Raw genomic sequence first — 25,493 nt, forward strand, 5'->3', positions numbered from 1 at the left:
GAGAAATTGAGCCAGGCACCCCAACTTCAACAGCTAGTCTGTGCCATCATTGCCCCCACACAACTGGTCTGTGCCTTCTTTGCCCCTTGCCCCCCTCTCAACATACAACATGTGTAAACACATTTACACAAATTACATACACTTATTCAAACTCACTAACACACTCAATCTCACCCCTTACACAAGTACACACCCATGCTCTCTCTCTCACACACACACATACAAGTACACATCCATGCTCACACACAGATGTATACATCCCTGCTCAAACACACACACACACAAGTATATTTATATATATATATATATATATATATATATATATATCTCAAATAACAGATGGAATAAGTATCTTGTGATAATACCTTTTTTATTGGACTAACAGAATTTTGGAATGACAAGTTTTCGGGAGCTCTTCTCCCTTTCTCAAGTCTAAAACATTTCTGAGCAAAACGACACATGGAATTTAATTTTGTGTTGCAGGGGAGGGGGCTTACTACCCAGATCTGCTAAGGGAGGGTGAGATGTTGTAAAAGTATGTGTCTCTCCAGAGGGTCATAAATGAGTAGGGAATTTTGAGGGGGGTTTAGCACTGCTGTAGCCATATTAGTCTCCTGGCTCACTTCCTACCTTTCTGATCGTACCTTCAGCGTTTCTGTATCCAGTAACACTTCCCCTCCCCTCCCTCTCTAAGTTGGGGTACCCCAAGGCTCAGTTTTAGGACCCCTTCTGTTCTCTCTTTACACTTCCTCCCTTGGCGAACTGATCTCATCCTTTGGCTTTCACTACCACCTGTACGCTGATGACACCCAGATCAATCTATCCTCCCCTGATCTCTCTCCCTCTGTCTTAGATCATGTAACTAACTGCCTTGCATCTGTCTGTACCTGGATGTGTGCACGTTTCTTGAAACGTAACCTCTCCAAAACTGAACTCCTCATCTTCCCTCCCTCCAATGCTAAGATTCCCCCATCTATCTCCCTCAATGTTAATGGTGCCATCATCTCCCCGTCTACTCATGCACGATGTCTTGGTGTCACCCTTGACTCCGACCTTTCGTTCACACCCCATATTCAGTCTGTCTCTAAAAACTGTCATCTCCATCTTAAAAACATTGCCCGCATCCGCCCCTTCCTAACACAGCATGCCACTGAGGCTCTTGTCCATGCCCTGATTATCCCCCTTCTTGATTACTGTAACTCTGTCTTAGCTGGTCTCCCTCTTAACCGTCTCACCCCTTCTACAATCCACCATGAATGCTGCTGCCAGACTTATCTTCCTCTCACATCACTTTACTAGACTCTCTCCCCTCTGTCAGTCTCTTCACTGGCTATCTGTGCACTTCAGGATTCCTTTTAAAATCCTCACTCTTACTTTCAAAGCCCTTCACAGCAGCCCCCCCCCTACATCTCCTCACTCATCTCTAAATACACTCCTAACCGCTCTCTCCGTTCATCCAATGATCTCCTTCTATCCTCTCCTCTGATTTCTAGCTCTCATGCCCGCTTACAAGATTTCTCAAGGTCTGCCCCTATCCTCTGGAATGTTCTCCCCCGGCCTATCTGTCTTTCTCCGTGTCTTTATTCCTTTAAAAAATCTCTCAAGACCCACTTCTTTAAGTACACTTACAACATAGCACATTAACGCCCTCCCATATTCTTTTAGCTCACCTTTCCTAGTTCCTCTCCTGCAATACTTTTACTAGTGTGGCTGGTCCATCCCTTACACTGGCACTTTTACCCTTTTCCTATTGTGTAATACACCCTAAATCCCTCTAGATTGTAAACTCTAAATCTCTCTAGGTTGTAATCCCTCTAGATTGACAGGGCCCTCCTTACCTGTTCTCTCTGTTAGTCAATTTGTTATATTACATACTACTTGTTATGTCCTGTCTACCCATTGTACAGGGCTACGGAATTTGATGGAGCGATATAAAACAATAAATAATAATAATAATAATAGTAATAATAATGGTGGTGTTCTTTAAAAAACACATTTCCAAGAGGGTCTCTCCAGATCTTCCTGGTGCAGGTACTGCATTCAACTATGCAAGTCAATGGAGCCCATATTTCTCATCACAGTGTGATTAGTAAAAATAAAAATAGCTAAAAAAAGGCTTCAAAGATGTCCCAAATAGCACATGGGGCAGAATGAAGAGATTTGGAAAAAATGGGTTTGAAAATGCAAAACTCTACTTGTACTTATTGCCCTATAAACCCAGGACAAATAGGAGAATCTATTTAGCAGGTTTGTAGCATGTAGATGAGTAAAAGATTTTTTCAAAAAATGGTGAGAAAAAGTCCTTTTTTTGTATAGGAAATTAGATGATGTGATCAGAAAAATGGTATCTGGATGTAGGAGAAAATGACAGCTAAACCCGAGCACCACAAAAGTGTGAAAACTTGGTTATGAAGGGCACAAAAAATAATGCCTGGTTGCCCTGCTCCTTGCTGCACATCACAGGTGCACCACTTGTTGTGTGTCACAGACGTGCCTCCAACAGTATTTCTCCTCGGTGGGGCTGTGCTTCCGGCAGCCCTAGCGATACATGGCGCCTGGAGACCTCACACCAGCTGGCAGCCGTCAGCCAACTGGTAGCAAGTTTTTTTGGGGGGGGAAACTACCCCTAAAGACCAAAATAACCCCATAAACTCTGTCAAACCCTCCACTGGCTCCCAATTACCTTTAGAATTTAATTTAAAATCCTGGTACTAACATATAAGGCCCTCCATAATACTGTTCCTCCATACATTTCTGCCCTCATAAGCAAATACTCTCCTACTCGATCCCTACGTTCTTCCCATGGGCAAAGGCTCTCTTCCTCACTTATCATTTCTTCCTTTTCCCGTATACAAGATTTCACTCGAGCTGCCCCATGTCTCTGGAATCTACTCCCAAATAACCTTCAGCATTCACCCTCTCTCCCAACATCCAAGAAACATCTCAAAACCCACTTCTTCAGAGAAGCATACCATCTTAGCTGCTAGAACTTCCTTGTCACTGATACAACCACCACACTACCTCTCACCCTTTCTGTGTGCCTTATGTTTGTCACCCCATTCCCTCAAAATTGTAAGCTTGTGAGCAGGGCTTGCTCCACCTAATGTATCGGTTTGCCTTAGTCTGTCAATTCTTGTCATACCCCTTGAATATATGTATTGTATTAAGTGCTGCGTAAACTGTTGGCACTATATAAATAAAAGATTATAATAATAATAATAATAATAATACAAAGCCTCTAAACCCCCTGAGGAGTTCAAAGATACCCAATTGAAAAAACACCGAATTTTTTCCTCTACATGTTCTGACGTCAGATACAAACATTCAGCATAAACTACAGCATCACTTTCACACACTTACTAATCCACTCTCACTGAATGTTTTCCTACCTTTTCTCTGTCACTTTCCCTCCTCCCCTTCGTTCTTCCTCTTGGCTCTTCTTGTTCTGTTTCTTGTCCTTCCGGTGCAGTGAGTGCGGAAGGCGATGGGTGCGGTTTCAGTGTTGTGCGCCGGGATATGACTTCAAATCCCAACGCACAGCATCATTTGCCGCGCACGTCGCAAGGGAGCAGGATCAGAGGTCTGCATTAACAGACCTCCCGCTCCCTTGATTGACTATAAGTCAGTTGGAGGGAGATATCTTTGATCTCCCCAACCAAGCCTGCTCCTCTAGAGACAGTCTGTCTCTGGAGTGGTGCCAGCGTGATGGCACCCCTCTGATGAGTGGCACCCAGGGCGGACCAACCCCTCCCTCCCAAAGCTTTGCCAGCTTTGTACAACAATCTAAGGGTAAAAACAAAAAATATTATGCATTATTCTACTCTAGGGAAAGCATTCGATCCTCATTTCCATCCCAAAAATAAAATAATGAAAAATATCAATGCAAAGTAAAGTAACCCACGTCACGTCTAATGTACCTGAATGATTATTTATATCATAGTTGTCTAAACATGCTATACACTGGCTCCAAAGGAACACAGATGTGTTGGAGCATTATGTTTAATAGGATATATTGCCAAAAATCTTAGTTTTTATTAATACAAAATTTCCATTGGATTAGATGATGTATTAAATATTGGCAGTATTTCTAAACAAATGTGACTTTGTTGCTTGTAGTAATAATGTGTTAATATTATTGTACCAATTTTCCAAGCAACCAGCTTTGTTTATTGGAAGGGAAGGCTCTAATATGCATCACATTATTTTTGCCAATAATCACAGGCATTTTTAAAAATTAAAATCAGAGCAAAGCACTGTGGTTATCTACTCCCAGGCAGTTAAACATTTCTCTGTTCAATTTGCATTTGATGGAAATCTAGAGGAAAAATGAAACATCTGTTGCTAAAACATCCTGGCAAATGCTAAATAGTAAATAAGAGAATATTTTATCTGCCCAGTCTGGGAGACTATTTAGTAGCAAAATAAAAAAGTGATCTGTTTGAAGAGAAAATACCATCTAGAAATAGCCATAGCACAGTTGTATTAATTATATTAATATTTTTGCATGAGCCTATATATATTCATAAATCTATGAGGTTTCAAAACCTCTTCTTGCAGGTGCTGGTTGTTTAATTGGTGCCCTGGCATAAATGCAGAAACTCTACAGCTGCTGCTTTGGGGACCTATATTTTTAACATGGGTTTGTTAAAAATATAAGAAGGTTATGTACAATCTGTTGCAGATTAAGTTGCAGTCAACTGCCAGAATTTTTAAGCAAATCAGAGATTTTAGAGACATACTTTAGAAAAGCAAATAAGACCAACATCAGTTCAAAACCAAAAAAAAACACTTGGTGCCAATATGTACATGTGTTTATGGTCTACCACTTTGAGGCTGAGCTATTATTCCTAGATGGTCCCACTTCTCAACAATAGCACACTACCTTTCTAATGTTTAAAAGCCACTGAACTCTTTAGTAGAATCCATTCTGTTTGCAATGTTTATCCATGTTTGATACACCTGTTGGCAGTGGTTGTAGCTGAGATATCTAATCTCAAAATTTAGTAAGGGTGTCCACACACCTTTGGTCATATAGTGTCAATTGTTTTTTTACCATGTTTACATGTGCATTCTTCATGATCACAGGCACCTGGGGACACATTGTTAATCAATAATAGTGCTCATATGGATATTGCAATAAATAAATAAAATCCAAGGCCAGGGGCTGTAGTGCATTTTAATAATATGACTCCTGGGCCCGGTCACGATATGGTTAATTAGTTTAGTATAGTCATATGTCTTGTGAGGCATCAGGCATCAACATGTACAGACACACAATTACACATCCATGCTTACACACAAACATACACATTTACATATCCATGCTCACCCACATGATAGAACCAGGCACCTAAGAATTTATTTTTTACTGTATAAGTCTACTGAAATGTTACCTGGGTCTACTTGCACTTCCTGAAAACTCTCTTTTTCAAACGAAATGATCTTAAGAACAATACTGAACATTAGAGGTTTTAGGCCACAAACAAGTCCTTCACTAAACTGAGATAAGAACTTAATTTGCAAGTATCTATCTATCTATCTATCTATCTATCTATCTATCTATCTATCTATCTATCTATCTATCTATCCAGTTAGCCCTTTTGGTTTCAATGTTTAAATGAATTAATATTTGTTTATTTTGTGCTCAAGCTCCACCACCTGCTGAATCTCCATGGAAGCTTTGCTGAGCCAGCACTGAAGCCGACGGGCAGTGAGTAATACCATGTAACTGATATATTTGGTTGGACACTTCTTTTTCAAGCCAGTGATCTGAGGCTGGCGAAGGACACAAATGCATATGGGAGGACTGTTCAAGTGGACAATTTACTTCCAACCTAACTGCACAAAATATGTGATATAACAATGGTTATGTATTCATCAGTAGACAAATATTTATGGGAGACATGCCAGAAAAAATGTTCTAAAAAATATGTTGATTTTTTTAAATAATCATTAAAATAATGAAGCTCTGCTGTCTGACCTGTAAGGTAACCCCTTCTAATAATGATATGACATTGTGCTTATAATATGGGAAAATATAACCCAGAATCAGGGAGAAAAGATTGTCATTGACTTTAATGTTCACAGATTTTCGTTTCTTTTTAGGTGAACAAAAAGTCCAGCCTAGATATTGGTGGAAGCACACTTAATGTGTTGTTGGAATGACATTTTGAGTGTTACAGTTAACAAAGCCCATGACAAGAAACGTTTCCCAAGGGCAGAACACATTTATTCATCAGAGATAGCGTACCAATTATTTCATACCTGTTAATATATAGATATAAATATGCTCTTAGATGGCAACTCATTTTTTCGGGAATCTTATCTCAATGAACTTCGATTAAACAAAACTGGTGTAAGTGACCAGGTTAAAATAAAAAATGTATTTGAAAATACATTTTTTATTTTAACCTGGTCATTTAAGCCAGGTTTAAATCTAGCCATTGCTCTGATTAGAGTAATGGATGACTCTTCTAGTATAATACATAGGTTTATAGGATAATCCCTCAAATTTGTTCATTGTGAGTGGGCATTTGAGCATAATATAAAAAGCTTGTCAAACCTTTCCACGCTATCTAATAAAGTCTGTAGTAATATAAAATAATTTGCTGTGAACCACAGGGCAGGAATTGGGGAAGCTCGTACAGTTTCCACTCGACACTTCAGAAAGAACTGAGGTTATAAAATAAAGCTTAATATAAATAGTAGGATATATATATATATATATGTAATACTGAAAATACTGACTAGATAAGCTATAAGCATTACCTTGTTAGAAATTCGTTGTTTAACTAATTGGCCTGATTAACCAAATAATTGTGCACCCAATACATTTATTTTAACATTTTAGCATAATGCATTTTAATTATTGTTTTTGCACTGCAACATTAGGTTTATATATATTTTTGCAGAATGTGAAAGGCTAGTTGAAGTTACTAATCAGTGCCTGATATACTTTTAGAATTACCGTTTGGACAATGTGAATCTAGAACAGATGGAATGAAACACAGAGTGACAGCTGCATAGGTTACCACAGCTATAACAATGTGTCGTAATCTCTATGGAACAGTAAAACTGAATCTAGCTTAATTATATACTTACAATCACAGGTAATGAGAGATGTTGGAATCATAACAAATTCTAGCTTTTTAATGAAAACTTCATGGCAGATAATTATATTTTCCAATGTTTCGAATTAGTCATAAAAACATTTACTATCAAAATATGTATTGATACAATTCATCTACCCAAATATATCATTCTTATTCCCTTTGGCACATGTTTCCAAATAAGTAATGATCATAATGTTTCATTAACAAGTTAGGTATGTTGCTGCATGCCTTATAATTACCGTATTTGCTCGATTATAAGACAAGGTTTTTTTCAGAGCAAATGCTCTGAAAAATACCCCTCGTCTTCTAATCGGGGTCGTCTTCTAATCAGACCTCAAATAGAGGTCTGATTAGGAGACTAAGATCCAGATCCCCCGCACCGCTGCAGGGGACCTGGATCCTCCTGTCTCCCCCCCCCATCATACACACACTTACCGGTGCTTCCTGCTGTGTTGCCGGGGCAGCGGGTTGACGTCTACGCGATCCGCGTAGACAACGTCCGCTGCAGCCGGAAGGAGGTGTGGCTAGCAGCGGGGGTTGTCTGCGTCCGTCGCGTAGACCTTCCCCGACTGTCAGAGATCAGAGGTGCGGGGAACTCCGATCTCTGACAGCTGGGGAAAGTATACGCGACGGACGCATACAAACCCCCGCTGCCAACTCCACCTCCTTCCGGCTGCAGCAGAAGGTGACGTCAACCCGCTGCCCCGGCTGGAAGCACCGGTGAGAGAGGGGTGAGAGAGGGGGAAGGGGGGGAGAGAGAGAGAGAGAGAGTGAGTGTGTGTGTGTGTGTTAGTTAAATGGGGGTATAGGGTGTGTGTGTTAAATGGGGGCATAGGGCATTTCTGGAGTGGCGTTAAGGGGGCATTTAATAGAGCACTCTGCCTTCTGAAATGCCTTATACCTCCCTATATGCCACTCTGCCCCATAATATGCATTTTAACCCCCTAAATGCCAGAATGGGATATAGGGGTATAAGGCATTTCTGGAGGCAGAGTGGCACATAGGGGGTCAAAAGGCATACCATGAGGCACAGTGGCATATAGAGGGTTAAAAGGCATATCATGGGCCACAGTGCCATATTGGTGTGGCAAGCCTGGGGGCAGATGTGCGTAACTGGGGGACAGGTTGGAAAATACAAGGAAATAAAAACAAAAAAAATATTTTTCTCAATCATAGCTTTTATTAAAAAAAATAGTTTACATGAATTAACATTTACTGGTAAAACTTTTTTTCCTTTGGGGTCGTCTTATATTCAGGCTTTTTCTTTTTTTCCCTAAGTTAATATTCAGATTTTGGAGGGTCGTCTTATAATCAATGTCGTCTTATAATCAATGAGCAAATACGGTATTAACCATACCTGGGAACTCTCCGAGTTTGACCCGGAGATTCCCGGGTGAGCACTGCTTCTCTGGTTCTCCGGGTCAAGACCTGAATCCTCCGGATACCGAGGGCCTTGACACGTGCCGCTCCCCGCCCATTTTTCCTTTGAATGGGGGTGTTTCCCGCTGCACACCGACGTCAGTGTGCAGTCCTGGCCGTGGCCCGCAAGGGAATGCTCCGGGTAGCCGGAGCCCAGAAGGAATACAATATGATGGTATGTTAACTACAACCAGGTTACTTCAGTAACTTTATATACTTTATATAGTACTTTTAATAGTCAAGATATGCAAGTAGACCTAAGTTCAATGTGGTTTGTTAATTTGCCCCTTCCACAGATTTTAACCATAATTTAATTATTATTATTTTTTCAGAAAATGTCTGGCTTACCTCAATGGTAACCTGTTTAGTATAATTTTTATGCAAATATAATGACTGTTGTCCTCTTCTTGCTATTCTTGACACTAATGAAGTTATGCACATAAACCTCAACACCCATGGAGAGTTCTCAGATAGAAATGAAGTGTATTAAGGGTCTCCCACAGGGAAAACTGCTAAAATGAATTTGCTTCTTTTGCTATTTTTATCTAAAACTGATCAGGGACAATATAACACACACTTGCTGAATTCATTTTCCTAAGTGACCTTCAAGTGGACTTAATGTTAATTAATTTAAGTGTATTATTTTTTTTAATAAAATGTAAAAAAAAAATTATTTGGCTACATAAAAGGGCTTAAGAGTTGGTAAAATATCAAAAAGTCCACCTGGCAGCTCCCCGACTCACATAAGAAAATTAGCAAAAAATTGCATACATGAGCTTGACAAAAGCAACTTGCATATTTACTAACGTATGAGTTGGAACTTTAGTTACCACAGGGACACTTGCAAGTCCCTCCTACCCAACTCTCTCTACATTAAATATACGAAATAAAAAATAAACAAATAATAAAAAAAAACAAATGAAAGTGGTGTCTCCAGGACACCGTATAAACAAAGAAGAAAGGGTGGGTGTAATTAACTGAGACAGGGGTATAGGCCCCTTTATACACCCTCCCCAATCGCATGCTCCTCCATCTCCCTTAATACTTGTACTGTGGGATGGATTTGGTTAAGTGTAATAAGAAATGTGCCTACTCCCCCAAAATCTAGTTGTGTTGTTAATGGTGATAGAGAATTCAGGTAGTGGAGTGGAGATGGAAAGAGGGAAGAAAATTAGTTCAGTTTTAGAAAGATTAAGTTTCAGGTAGCGTTGTGACATCCATGAAGAAATAGCACACAAGCAATTGGTAATATGGGACAGCAGAGCCCTGTACAAAACGGTAATTAACCCCTAAAATGCCGTTTTGAAGGGGGTTAACGCTGCACTGTCGCTCTCATGGAGCGATCAGGCAGCAGGGGGGTGTTGTGTCAGGTCCCCACACTTGTGTGGGGACCCAATCAACACTCAACCGCCTTCCCTGAAGCTTTTCCTGCAATTGCGGTTTCAGCCTACAGAATCACTCCGTGGGAGTGATCCCAGGCTCGGGGGCGGGCTCGGAGTGGCTGTGCTGTCTGCCCAGACTCCCGCGATCACTATGGTTGTGGCAACGTGGGGGCGTTTTTTAGGGATTTAACAGGCTTGCAAACACCTAGGCGCCAGGGAAAAATGCTCAGTCGCCATGGCGACCTAGCGCCTGAGATTTGTCGAGCCCTGATATATATATATATATATAATATATATATATATTGTGTCCGAAACTCAGATTTAATGGTGAATGGGAGGTATGTAAGGCTAATTAATTCTATTTTTCTTTCCCAACCAAGTTAAAGCCCCAGAGAATCCTATGTGCTAGGCAAGTAAAACAATGACTGTGAGACTTGCAAAATGTGTTATGGGTCCCTGGTGGGGGTATCTAGAGCGAGAAGTGTTTCTATGAGAAACATTATGCCATGTACCAGACTAGCATGCAGATAGCATGGACAGGGACATTGGGTATAGAGATAAAAGCAGTAGACAAAATTACTTCTGTGTGTGTCTACACCCAAGGGCACATAGTGCAGTTACCTAGTCTTGTCCAATGAAAAATGAATCAGTTTACAAAGCAAGACATATTATATCTTTAATATATTAGAAAATGATTTTCTGTACCAGTAACAAATATGTATTATTTATTTATAGACAGTAGTTTAAACACAGTATCATACCTAATCTTTTATAGACACATGTAAGTGTTTAATCTTCCATGGTAGTAATGAAAAAATTAAGGTCAATGTCTAATTTAGAAAATAAGAATTAATGAAGCAGAATTTACAGACAGATGTTACTGTACCCCTGGGCACATGCTTCTTGACAGTGTCTTAGAAAAATACAAGTTACAAGGTCACGTTACGTAAGTTCCACCCATACTTCCAGGTTAAATGAATTACACATGCTTGTTTTGTTTTAAAATCCATCTTGAATCAATAATACAATAAAATTCAATATCTGCTCCATAACTATCAGCACTTTAGTATTTGTTCTTAAATTAATTCAAATGATTTCAATATACATTTCTGTGTTCATTTTACTGGCAAATAGATGTATCATTTGTATTTGGAAAATACACATTTCCTACTCATGTTAACAAGTCTTCTTAACTGGTGTGTCTATTCTATTCTACCTCTTACTTTAATATAAATTATCCTATAAAGTATTCATGCAAAAAATTACAAATTAATTAAAATGTATTATTTAAAGCACCTACTGGCCCCATGACAGAAAAGCCAAGGTTAATGTAGCTGCTGGAACATTGGCACTTATCAAAGTGCCAATGATCAGGAGTAGCAAAGATCAAGCATGGAAGGTCAGAAATGGACGTGGTTGGAGTAGCAGAAAATTGCAGAGAACATCATCATTATGGTAGCCAGGCTCATAGCAGGACAAGACATAGCCTAGGCTGGGGTCACGGTAGCTGAGGGTGGTAGAAAGACAATATAAAAATAAAGATCAAAGTTGTAGTAACTGAGGGTTGCAACAGAAGTTATGACTGAGAATCAAGATTGTGGTATCTGACGGCTGTAGGTCAAAATGTGGATAGAATATAAAGCAGGTCAGAGGTCTAATCAACCTGAATGAGAGGTACATAGTACAGGCAGGAAGCCCACCCCATGCCTCTTCCCTTGTCACTTTTTGCCTATTCAGTAGGATGGAGAAGGTTAAAAAAGTGCTCTACATATTAGCTTTCTGATTTTAAATCTCTCTGGTGCGTGTTCCAGGGGCTTAAATTTATAAAATGATCCCTGGTTGTGGATGATGTGTCTATATACTTGTGTGTCAATGGTCCCAAGTGGATGGAGGATGAATTGCATTTTACATTTATATGTCATATTCCGGTGCTCAGCAGTGAAGCAGCGCACACCGCGGCAGAGCAGGGAGACAGAGGCCTTGAGCTCCCACCGAAGTGAAATTCAAAGTGGGGCGAGGGTAGATAGTGAGATGGGGGAGAGAGAGGGTACATAGGGAGAAGGGAGTAGATAGGGAGAATGGAGGGAGAGGGGGTATATGGTGAGAAGGGAGGGGGTAGATGGTGAGAAGGGAGGGAGAGGGGGATAGATGGTGAGAAGAGTGGGAGAGGGGGTAGCCAGAATATTGAAATAAAGAGTCAGAATGAGAGGATGGATTAATGTGTGGATGCATTGTGTGAATGAGTGAGAGAATAAATGAATTAATGTGTGGATGAATTGTGTGAATGAGTGAGAGAAGTAACGAATTTGTGAGAATGCATTAATGAATATGTGTAAATAATTTGTGAGAAAGAGTGAAAGAATAAATGATTGTATGAATGAAAGTGAATTAGTGAGTGACTGTAAAAATGTTTGTGTGATCATAGGTGTATAATTGATTTGTCAAAAAGGCAAAGATGGTATAAGCAGGGTGTTTAAGCATTGGGGACCAAGATGGCACAGGTAGCATGTTTATGGGACAAAGATGGCGTAAGCTCGGCTATTTGGGGACAATGTTGACTCATGCTGGGCTGTTTGGGGACAAAAATGTCACGTCCTGTGTGTGTAATTTGGGTGCTGGTCAGGTTCTATGTGGCCAATGTGGATGCCAGGGCTGTCTTTGGGGTGTGCAACCTGTGATCTATGCCTGTGTTATTCTGTTAAAATTCTTTAAATGCTATGCTATGTTTCCATACATTATTTATGTTTGCCTGCAAATACAGGATTTGTATGTCTTATTTAGTTGATCAATACCTGGAGTGTTGTTGCCATGTGTTGTTTATTTGATCTATACCTTTAGTGCTGAGTTTACATGTGATCTCCAGTTGATCTATAGCTGCAATGCTGGGTTTGTGTGTTCTGTTGATCTACACCTGCAATGCTATGTTTTCACACATTATTTATGTATACCTGCAAATACAGGGGTTTTATGTCTTATTCAGTTGCACGGGCTGTTTCCATGTGTTGTTTATTTGATGTATACCTGAACTACAGGGAGTAAGTAAAAGAGAGGTATGGTTTAGTGGAGTCACGGTGCAGTCAAATTTTTTTTGGTGTGGTAGCAGAGGGATTGAATGCATGCTAGGGAGCGTGGAGCAGAGCCCAAGGAAATGCTTGGGTAAGGTCCAATTTTTCACTATAAAATATACTGGCAACAGGGTCTAATATTTATAAATATATTGGCAGCAGGGGCAAATATTTATATATATATATATATAGTGTATATGTTGCGTTTTATAATTGCCCCCGTACTTTGGTCCCTGTCCCCCCATGTGCCCCCCTAAATATGAAAGCTGGATACGCCACTGCTAAACAGGGAACAAATGTACAGATTTGCATGTGTAAAACGAGCCAATAAAAAGGAGTTCAACGTGCTAAACATAAAATTGGAAACTCAATGCATTTTCTGAGAACACCTCAGAGTAAATCCTGAAGCAGAATTTAATACCAATCAAATTATGTATAAATTTATTTTCAGAATAAAGCTTTATTAGTTCATGCAACTTCTTAAGGTTTTGAGAATACAACCATTCTTTGATTTTGTTCCTGTCTATGGTTTTCATAAACATATGGGGAAAGCAAAGGTGTAACGGGCCAGGCAGGGTAGCTGGGGATCCACAATACAGAACCTGGACACAAGTAGTCCACAAACACAAGGTTATGGACAGTAGCACACCTAGCGGGGGGCGGGGGGGTGGTCCACACCGGGTGCCGCTCATCAGGGGGGTGCCAACTTGCCGGCACCCGGCACCCCTCCAGAGACGGACAGTAATGTCCGCCGCTGGAGGAGCAGGCTCGCAAGGGAGCGGTATCGGAGGTCTTTAACAGACCACCGGCTCCCTTGAGTGATTTTAAGCCGGTGTGGATTGATATGTGTGTGGATTGGTATGTGTGTGTGGATTGGTATGTGTGTGGATTGGTGTATATGTGTGGATTGGTGTATGTGTGTGGATTGGTGTATGTGTGTGGATTGGTGTATGTGTGTGGATTAGTATATGTGTGGATTGGTATGTGTGTGTGGATTGGTATGTGTGTGTGGATTGGTATGTGTGTGGATTGGTGTATGTGTGTGGATTGGTGTATGTGTGTGGATTGGTATATGTGTGGATTGGTATGTGTGTGGATTGGTATGTGTGTGTGGATTGGTATGTGTGTGGATTGGTGTATATGTGTGGCTTGGTGTATGTGTGTGGATTGGTATGTGTGTGTGGATTGGTATGTGTGGATTGGTATGTGTGTGGATTAGTGTATGTGTGTGGATTGGTGTATGTGTGGGGATTGGTGTATGTGTGTGGATTGGTGTATGTGTGTGGATTGGTATATGTGTGGATTGGTATATGTGTGGATTGGTGTGTGTGGATTAGTATATGTGTGTGGATTGGTATGTGTTTGTGGATTGGTATGCGTGTGGATTGGTAAGTGTGTGAGAGTGATGGGTGTTATGCTGTACCATTTCCAGTGTATTTTTCATTATATAATTATGCTCTAAAGTACATCATAACACCCATCACTCTATACTGTTCCATACAGTGGCAGAGCTGGGAGACAGAGGCCTTGAACCCCCACCGCAGGACTCCTGAAAGGTAAGTGAACTTCAAAGAGGGAGAGGGTAGATAGTTAGGAGGGGTAGATAGGGAGAAGGGAGTGAGAAGGGGTAGCTAGGGCAGAAGGGAGCGAGAAGGGGTAGATAGGGCAATCATACTCCTATCATGCCAAGTCTGCGAGTGCTTCCTGGAATCTGGGTATGCCTGGGCATGATAGGAATGTGATTGCTGTTAACAATTATATATATATATATATATATATATATATATATATATATATATATTGTTATTTAATTGTTTTGTCCTATTTTGGTGTGTTACTTACTTTAAATAAAAGTGTTAGATTTTTTTTATGGTGTGTGTGGGGGGTCATGTTCAGTTTCGGCAAGGTAGTTTTAAAGTGTGTGGGGGGGGTGCCACATACAGGATCCGCCCCGGGTGCCAAATACTCTAGGTACGCCCCTGGTTATGGATTGGAGAAGTCAGGATCAACGTGAGACGAAGCCGAAGTCAGAACTGGAGCAAGCAGTACAGCTGTGAAAAGAAGGTCTAGGATTAGAGAAATCAGGATCAACATGAGACAAAGCCGAAGTCATAATTAGAACAACACTGAACCGCATACAGAGCCCAGAGTACGAGATAAGAATCTCTTTGACAGGCAATCCATGGTCAGCTAAAGTGCCCTGAAATAGCCCGGTCATTTTTGGAGTGGCGCGCGTGCGCGCGCGTCAGTGGACAAGAAACGCTGGTCGGCCATCTTGGGGATGGCACAGCGCCGTGAGGCTCCAGTGCAGCCGCGGGAGACTGCTACAGCCATAGCAGTCACAGGTAAGGTGGTTACAAAAGGTAAGCATAAGAGATGCTTTTATTATTGTGATTACTAAAACATTATATTAATATGTAGAATATTATGATATCAGAGGAAGCTATGCCCCATAATCCATACTGTATTTCAGACTGCAGTTTTACTGTTATGTCAAATTTGTAGACACTCCTTAATGAATTATGCTAATCAAGAAAAAATAAATTGCAAACTAGTTAGAATATTGTTTCTTTTGTTTTTTTTTTCTCAAACCCCTGCATTTAATGCCACATTAGATGCTTAATTTATGTTTTATTTTTTTTAATTTTAATATATATCTAAAACAATTTTGGTGTTTGTAAAAATAGTGAATAATCAAAGCTTTAAAAGTGAAACCCTATTCAAAAGGCAATTTTCTGATACATTTCCAATTATTCATGCTTTCAGTTTTAAGATAGTTAATGACTTTTTTGGATTTCTGTGTTAATGTTGGTATATTGGTATATCAAAGTTGATGTGTTTTAACAACATGTTGACAGCAGCTCTATCTAATAATTTTAGGAAAAAACGAATCAATAGGAAATCTCTTCCATTGGAAATGTGAATAATATGAATTATTTAATGTTATTTGAAAATGCAATGTTTGTAATAATCTTTATATCCATCAATTTATATTATCTTTCCTTGATAGCGAAGTCCTAATTATAAGTTCAGTTTAGGTAACTTATAAATATAATTTACTAAAAAGACCTTAAACTTTTTGTATTATCATAGTTGCAGTGTGTGACAGAATGACCTGTCATGCAGGGCCCCAAGGTAGACAGAGATGGCTCCAGCCTGGCTGCATAACAAACATGGCTCAAGCAGTTACTCCATTGTGTTAACAAATCCCATTAACAGGATTACTGCCAGGAGGATATTCAGTAGCCAAAGGGGATTAAAGGTTGGGTCGTCTACATGTACCTGTTTATTAATGTTAATTCAATTATGTGGATATATAAGGCTATGTTTTACAACAATAAAATGTTCCATTTGTTCTTCACAATCATGGTGGTCGTGACTACTTTTGTGATCTAAGACAAAGATCCATCTATTAGCCTTTTGAGGCTGGAGACTATCCTGGAGGGACAGACGAAGGATTCATAAGGGTATCTATAACCCTAACTAAGCAACCCATTACACAGTGATATAGTTACATAGTTGTAGACAGAACTAAAGAATCTCTTACATACATCATTCTTATTTTAAGTTAAGAAGTAAGCTTTTTATGCAAGATTATTAGAAATGTGACAAGGTTTCATATTAAGTTCTTAGCCACAGAAGTGTCATACTTCAGTATTAGATGTACGTCCAACAAGGATTGTGTTAAACATCCCATGGGGCAATGCCAACTTTTGGCTAAGAAAAAAGTATACAAGATAGCGAGATCGTGAGTTTGGGGGGGCAGAGTACGGCGCTTGCTGAGAGACTGTATCACACAGGTATGTTGCAAATTACCGTATTTGCTCGATTATAAGATGACCCTGATTATAAGACGACCCCCCAAAATCTGAATATTAATTTATGAAAAAAAAGCCTGAATATAAGACGACCATATAGGAAAAAAAAGTTTTACCAGTAAATGTTCATTCATGTAAACTATGTGAACAATTTTTTTTTTAATAAAAGCTATGATTGAGAAAAATATTTTGTTTTTATTTCTTTTTTTTTCAACCTGCCCCCCCAGTTATGCAAATATGCCCCCTGGCTTGCCACTCTGCCCCAGAAATACCTTATACCCCCTATATGCCCTATTATACCCCCACTATGCCCCATGATATGCCTTTTAACCTTCTAAATACCACTATGCCCCATGATATGCCTTTTGACCCCCTATGTGCCACTGTATGTAGCATACAGCCAGTACTTTCCAGAAATTCCTGCAGTTCCTTTAATGTTGCAGTAGGCCTCTTGTAAGCCTCCCTGATAGTTTTCTTATTATCTTTTCATCAATTTTGGAGGGCTGTCCAGTTCTTAGTAATGTCTCATATCTAATACTTTGGAAATTCTTTTGTACCCTTCTCCTGACTGATATCTTTCAACAATGATATCCGATGCTTTGGAAGCTCTCTGCAGACCATGGCTTTTGCTCTGAGATGCAACTAAGGAGATGTCAGGTAAACCCTACTAGAACAGCTGAACTTTATTTGTGATTAATCAGAGTCACTTTAAATGATGGCAAGTGGATAAATTATTGGGAGGAGCTGGTGAGGATCCAGCTGTCTTGGTGCACATTGGCAAAATATATTTTTTGGTGTAACCATGGGGAGAGACTTAATCAGGACAGAGTGTGGTCAAAATATGGTGTGGCTAAGGGAGGGGCATCACCACAGGGGGCCTATGGCTTTTTGTGTGCCTGTGCTTATACCCATGTGATCACCAAATATTTGAGTGAAGATGATACCAAATAATTTTAATAATTGGTTACTCCACAAACACATAACATTCACAATTTTATGCCCCATCAAAGCAAAGTTATAAAGGTTCCTTAAAGAGGCTTTGCATAAAAAATTGCATCAGTAATACAATACTGTGTTTTTAGCTAGACTTTAACCTAACACTTAGGGTTGGTATGTTATAACTCAAAACATTTGCCTGCAATGCCAAGGTCAGCAAATAAATCCATAGTAATTCACTCGTTTCTATACTTTTTAAATATTTTGTTAGTTTAGGTTAGTTGTTTTGTATACTATGTATTGTCCTCTGTATAGCTGTCATTGTAAAACACATATTGGTTATAAATAAATGTGCTGTCAGAATACTAAAACTTGACATTTAGTCAATGCGTGGGTGCTGCTTATTACCTGTAATCTCATACAATTTACCTCCTCAGTTTCGGCGAAAAATTAATTCCTGCAGGATTTATTTTTATTTTCCAAATCAATCAATGTTAGATACTTATTTAGATTGTCATGCAATACTTGATGGGCACGGGCAGGCTGTTTCAGGGGCAGAGGTGGCACAGACAGGTTGCTAAAGGGGCAGAGTTGGCACAGGCAGGCTGTTTCTGGGGCAGAGGTGGCACAGACAGGCTGTTTTAGAGGCAAAGTGGCACAGGCAAGCTATTTCAGGAGCAGATGTGGCACAGGCAGGCTGTCTCAGGGGCAAAGTGGCACAGGCGGGCTATTTCAGGGGCAGAGGTGGCACAGGCAGGCTGCTTCAGGGGCAGTGGTGGCACAGACAGGCTGTTTCAGGGGCAGAGGTGACACAGGCAAGCTGTTTTGGGGCAGCGGTGGCACAGGCAGGTTGTTTTAGGGGCAGAGGCCTACCATGTCAATGTCTGGCTCAGTGTATAGTGATGGGAGTTACACTGTACCACATCAATGTCTCCCACAGTGGTAATAGCATGGTAATGCTATTTAGTTAAACTTACTGCGTCGCTACAGACATTCGGTGGTGGTTATGGAGAGGGAGCTCATTTGGGAACCCTGGTTTTATTACCAGGGGAAGTTTCTGTGGGATTGACGCTGCTCCCTCAGGACCACCCTGAAATAGTGTCGGGTGGGCATTGCTGACCATAGAACTGTATGACAGCGCCGGGCTGTCTGCTGGTTGATGAGATTATAGTCATAATCCTATTATGTTTTGTGTATAAATATCTGTGATGTCTTCAATAACCTCAGTTCTATTTTATCCCTACACTAAATCTCGAGGAATTAAAGAGGATTAACCCTTGAGCAACTGAGCATTCACGGCAAGGAAGATTTCTACGGAGCTACTCAGTCCGAGTACAGGTCTCCATCACAGGACCACTACCGTGTCTCAAATGGGTTCAGTAAAGTAATTTGTCAGAATTAGAAAATTTGAAAACTGAGATGCACATGTTCCATTTTTCACCTTACTTTGTCTGAAAAACATGACTGGGCAAAAAAGTGTTATTTTTTTTTGTAAAAAAAAAAAAAAAAAGCAAACAAAGCCTGGAGTCAGGAGTACGAAGATCAGCAGAGTCTATGTGCAGATACTAGGAAGCAGGAGGGTAGTCAAACAAAGCCAGGCCATACACAAGAACTCGGGAATAAAGAAATGCACTTAGTAGCAGGAAGCAAAACACAAGGGAAAAGGAATGCTGCAGGCTGCAGTCTTTTATAGGCCAGAGCATGGTGGGTCTTCAAAGAACCTCCCACAGCATACAGAGAAAAGGCAGAGCGCTCACAAACACTAGAGGAATCTCAAGTGTGGCTGTGAAACCATGACAAATTTACACATAAATGCTGGTAATTCTCAAGGGTTCGCTTACTTTTTCTTGCCACTGTAGGTTTGTTGAATACATCTAGCAACATTTTAAATGAAGGTCATGCACCTTATACACTCACCACAGAATGATTTCTGTGACCCAATATTTCTGTGGTAGTGATATAGTCACAGGGAATGCTTACCTCTTACTAACCTATCGTCTCAGCTGACTCTCATTTTCCAGTTACATACAAGTTACATACACGTGGTCTGGCTGCTAGTAGCACAGTCCTTTCCCTGACAGTCCAGCCATTTTGGATTGATGGGTCAGCCTTCCTGGAAAACGTAACAGATGAGCACTGGCCATGCTGTGGCTGATATTTTTTTTCTTAGTAGCAATATAGTATGTTTACTTTTCATATTAATTCATAGATGTGTATTATTGTGGTAATACAATACATTTGATTTTATATAAAAATAGTGCACATGGTTTAGTTTTAACTGTGCCCTCATTTGTCTTATACTATTTATAGAAATTGTATTTGAAGTAAAGTCTCTGTAGACTTAACACTATTTAATTATTTAGGTTTTTCCTTTTGCTTTTCCATCTCCAAAACATAATCTACAAATAAACAAACCATAGATAGAAGCCATTATGTCATCTGGTAATAAATTAGATATCTATTTTATTGCTACACAGAGCTGCTTATTAATGTACAGTATGTGGACTACCAAATCCCAATAGTAAAAAGTAACTTTTGCGACTGGTTCCTATACACAAGTATGATTTATTAAAGTGAATTCCTCTTAAATCTTAAAAAAGATTATGTAATTGTATTCAGTACACACAAAAACTTTTTTATTACATTACATTATTAATTGTTGCTGGCATAACTTGCTCTCCTACATACACTTACCCTTATATTGCATGGATAAATGACTAATTGTTCCACTAACAGGCAGAGGAGGGGTGGCAAGGAGGACAGGATCTGTACAGTGGAAGGTCTAACTGCTTTCAGTGACACTCTATCCCCCAAGTGGATGATCAAGGGAGAGGACGTCACTGGAAGTGCCACAATTTTGGCAGAAGTTCACGTCAGGTTATGTCCGCAGAGATGCAGACGGAGATAGAAGAGAGAAGATAAAAGAGAGAAGATGAAGAAGATGCAGGAGCAGAAGTGCTTGGCAAAAGTGGGAGTGGTCGGCAGAGAAGGTAGGGAAACATTTAGAGACCATAAGAGAGAGGGAGTGAACCAGAATGTGAGAGATTGAAATTTTGAGAGAGTTTAAGTGAAAGGGCCTGATTTCGGATGAAAATTCTGTGCTTTTTCTTTGGTTTTTCTTTGTACGGATCAGAATGCACAAATTATATATATATATATATATATATATATGTTACTCCTTCAGTACCGGAAAGGTGCGGACGGACGTCTGCTCGCACCCGCCAGTCTCAGAAATCTATACTTACCAGGGCACGGTCCTCCTCTGGTCATGCTGATATCATAGGGGGTGTGGCTTAGGCAGGGCAGGAGGCTTGCTGCAGTGATGTCATCTGAGGGGCGGAGCTTTGGGAAGGCAGTGGATTTAAAAACCAGGAAGTGCTCTCTCTAGTTACCCCGTTGTGGTCTTCATGCTTCAGTTCTGTTGTGAGTTTGTTTCCTGTGATTTTGACCATTTGCTTGCCTGACTTCCCTTCTGCTTATCGATTTTGTACCTCTGCCTGTGATATCCGGTTATTTATTTGGCTCATCTGACTACCTGCTCTGGTTTTGATCCCCGGCTTGTACGACTACCTGATTTGTGTACCGACCTGGTTATCCTGACCATCCTGATTGTGTTAATTCCGGCATTGCTGAGTTCATCTGTGAATCCTGTTCTACGCTGACTTCTACACCTTGCATTCTCACCTCATATCTACTATATCTGCTACACCTGGCCTCCTCACTGTTGGGATCATCTAAGTCCTGGTTGCTGCTCACGAGGGTCTCCTTTGGGAACGGTACTCCAGGTGGAAGAACTACTGCGGCGATTGCCGTGGTGTCAGCGGTCGTGACAATATATATGTATATACACATACTCATGCGCGTTACATCCTCTAATTACTTGAATGGACTATATGTAAGCCTCTTACCGGGGTTGCTGTGGTCCCTCCGTCTTCTAGTTTCATGAAGCATCTGCCAACATTCCCGCAGCACAGTCCTCTCATGTGACTTTAGAAGGCTGCACATTATTAATATTTATAAGGGCAACCTCTTCCTCTATAATGACCTGTCGCTATTAAAACGGAAGACGTCATACCACTCATTAACATCATGAAGGAGCCGGTCCGGTGCCCTATAAAGCACCCAGGTGAACCTATGGCAGGTACTCAGTTATACTGTGCTGAGAGTGGGGGTTCCCTCTTCCCTGAGTTCTGTCTGCATTTCTCTAGTCAATATGCTCTTTGCCTCCCTAACCCCTGGTGTTGGGTATTGTTGTTGTTGTTTTCTAGGTCTCTGGCCCATGCCATTTGTTTAATATTGTTTCCTGTTCTCTGGCTTCCTGCCCCTTGCATTGGATGTCGTTATTGCTGCACTCTGGCTTTCTGACCTCTGGCATTCGGTTCAATGTTGTTACTGCTCTCTGGCTTCTTTAACTCTGGCTTTTATTCTTCTATTCTCTGTTCACTTGTGCTTACAGTTACCCACAGAGGGCTCTGTTTCCACCAGTCCTTTTCTAATGTGTACCGTAGTAAGCAAGTATATCCATCTCTGCACTCTGGGCTCGGCTACATGAAACATAAGTGCAATTCCTAACAAAATATCTCCAAAATTATCAAACTGATTGACAAACAAAAAGCACAAGCTATAGGTAGTTTGAATAATTGATTTAATAACACAGAAAATTACATTGGAAATGTCTGATTCTGAAATCTTATTGAAATTGTTACACAATTTATCATGGAGGGAAAGGAAAGGCGGGGCAGTGAAGCAAGTAAAGAGGTAGGAGGTCCAACAGCCAATCAGAGCACACTCCAAGTTTAAGCCCAACCACTGTTCCTTCAGGATGCTGCTGGACACTGGGAGAGAGAAGATGGCTCTGCACTGGATTAATCAAGTACCTGCTGTAGCGTTGCCTCCTCTCTGCTAGTGTCTGACAGTCCTTAATCTTTAATCCAGAGTTTAGCGGCAGCACAGTTTATGAAATTTCTGGCTACTGCAAATGAAGTATGTCTACTGTGGGCTTTATGGCTCCCTACCACTCCGAAGCAGTGGAGCAATTGATCCATGTGCTCCTTGGTTAATCCTGTCCTGTTTTAAAGTTTACAGTTATTGCCTCTTATTGAGACGGGCGCACATGTATTATGGAATGGATAATCTTATGTGTTGCATGTCCTAAACCGCTACTATGAGATGATGAGAATAATTACACTACAGAGGTTTGATAAATGTTTTATGTTAATGCTTATACAATGTAACCCTATTGCAACTGATTACATTTTTTAAACTGTATAATTTCCAGGGAAAAACCAAAAGTGATTTTAATGTTTTGATATGTCATATTCCACTCCAGTAAAAATCTGGATCGTGATTGAATTAGTCAGCAGTAGCTGAAAGCCACCACTGGTTAGCTTTCCGCCCAGATAAGCAGGAAACTATATAGTATACAGGCTTGGATATAAATATGCCTTAGGTCAATTTATTTTCTTGTAAGGACATTGCTGTGTTTTAACAATATGTTATGCTCATCAGAGGTCTTACACTTCAGTCTTTCTATTTTTAAAATCTTTCTTGGGAGAATGCATATTTAATTATGTATCAGCATAATGCCATGTAGTGGAACCATTGCCATCTGACCGGAATAACTAATGTATTGTAAAGGGCCAGGCACTCTAAAAGATTTAGAATGAACACCTCCATGTGACATGTTCTAAAAATTTAAATAGTGTATGTAAAGATTTACATAAAAAAAGATAATCCAATAAAAATCAGAAAAAAAAGACCAACAAAAAAATCACACTTGGTCTGGTACTGTTTAATACAGTATGTCAAATATGCATAATATGCATAAACTGCAATGCTGTTATATATAGCATATAGTGATCATAATTGTAATTCAAAAATCTAAATGAAATGTCTTATATTTAGATTAAATGGTTAACACGCTGTAATCTTGAGTTCTCTAGGTATGTGTTCTCTGATGTTTTGCGGTTTGGGACCAATGTTAAAAGGCATTAGATATCAAGAACCAAATCTTCATGCCATGACATTTATAAAACTCAAAAACTATACAATAAGATCTATTCACTAAGAAGTTGGGTGGTCAGTTGAGATGAGAGGTTAACTCATCTTCCGTGACATGCTCTTATATGCTAACACTCACAAAGTGACATAGAGAATCACTAATGTATGTGAGATTGTACATGCGAATTGTAAAGAACTTGTGTGTCGTCAACTGCAATGTTGGTTCAGAGATTATTCTCCTTTCCTGTGAATAGTGTACCTGTGTAAACTATGTATTGTTTTTTCAAGGAGAGATAGAGCTTTCTTTTTTTATCATAGTAAGATGATTAGCTGAACATTTAGGATGAGAAATTTAGTAAAAACTAGCGAAAAATAGAAAAAAACCCTATTTTTTTTTATAAATTTTCCCTCTGAATCCTCACAAAATTAGGTGATGGAAAATCCTCTCCAAATTTATCAATTCAGATGTCCTGATTTCAGAAATACCTAATTTATATAGATTTTCCATACTTTCCCAGCACTTATAGGGAACATACTAGGTGTACATTTTTCTTCATTTCGTTTTTCAGCATGAGAGAAGAGTGAGTCCCCACAGACTTGCATACAGATCACAGTGTCTGTGCATCATTGGAGCGATCAGATATTCCAGACCCTGCAGGGGATATCCTGTCCTCCGATGACCTTCCGGGTGACGTCAGCAGTGACGCGACCCGGAAGGGAATGCAATGCTGGCTTCTGCTGTCAGGGGGGAGTCCAGAGTGTCAAACTGCCGCTGCACGAAGGGCAGGACGTACCGGTACGTTCATGGGGGATTCTTGAGATGCGTTTTTTTTTTGGATGTACCGGTACCTCTATAGGGGACTGAAGGGGGTTAAACAAACACCCCTTTTAATTTGATCAGAATAGGAGATTGTAAGGTTAAAAAATAGACTTGGATGCTGGCCAACTCTTCGTCTTCGTGTTCATTTTCTGCTGTTTTTTGTAGAAGGTGTTAAAACGGGGTTAACGTGGTACGCACTACGCAGCATCTTTGGCACCAGGATCTGTACGAGCAACTCTATTGGTTGCCGGTAGGGTCCTCCTCTGCCATCAACCAATGAAGTTAATTTACTGTTTTAAAGCTCCAGTGCATGTTGAATGGGCCTCATTGACTTCAAAGGTATGGACTTACATGTGGCTCATTCAATAAAATATGCTGTGCACCCTTCAAATAATGGGGGCTGTGCACAGGAGTAGATCTACCTGCTCCTACGCAGTCTGTGGCCATTTTGCAATAAGCTGCTATCCATTACAGGTGATTTTTTTTTTACACTAACCCCTCCATCCCATAAGGCAAGGACAAAGGAAGATGGACAAGAGTCTGTGCCCTTCCACTCACTTATGTGGGCATGAGGGGGCAAGGACATCCCCACAGGGTATTTATTTTAACCCCCTGTCCTACTGGGAATGGGATTGGCAGGGAGGGGCGTGATCCATGCCCACAGAAGAATAATTTTATAAATCTATTTTACCAGGCGATCATCACCCCCCTCTTGATTAATATGTTTATCTACATTTTGATTTATTATTTATAATCTTTTAACTCCTTAATGACAAAGCCCGTACATGTACGGGCTCAAAATGAATTGTTTTCAATAATATAATGTGAATACTGTATATCTTCAAATTCATTGTTATAGCATTCTAAAACCTGGCTAACTGATGTGTTCAGAATGTCTAAATGTATAGTGAGATGAAGCATGTAGTTTTTGTTTAAAACTC

Source organism: Spea bombifrons, chromosome 4 (genome assembly GCF_027358695.1).
Source record: "Spea bombifrons isolate aSpeBom1 chromosome 4, aSpeBom1.2.pri, whole genome shotgun sequence".
In the NCBI taxonomy this organism is placed as follows: Eukaryota; Metazoa; Chordata; class Amphibia; order Anura; family Pelobatidae; genus Spea; species Spea bombifrons.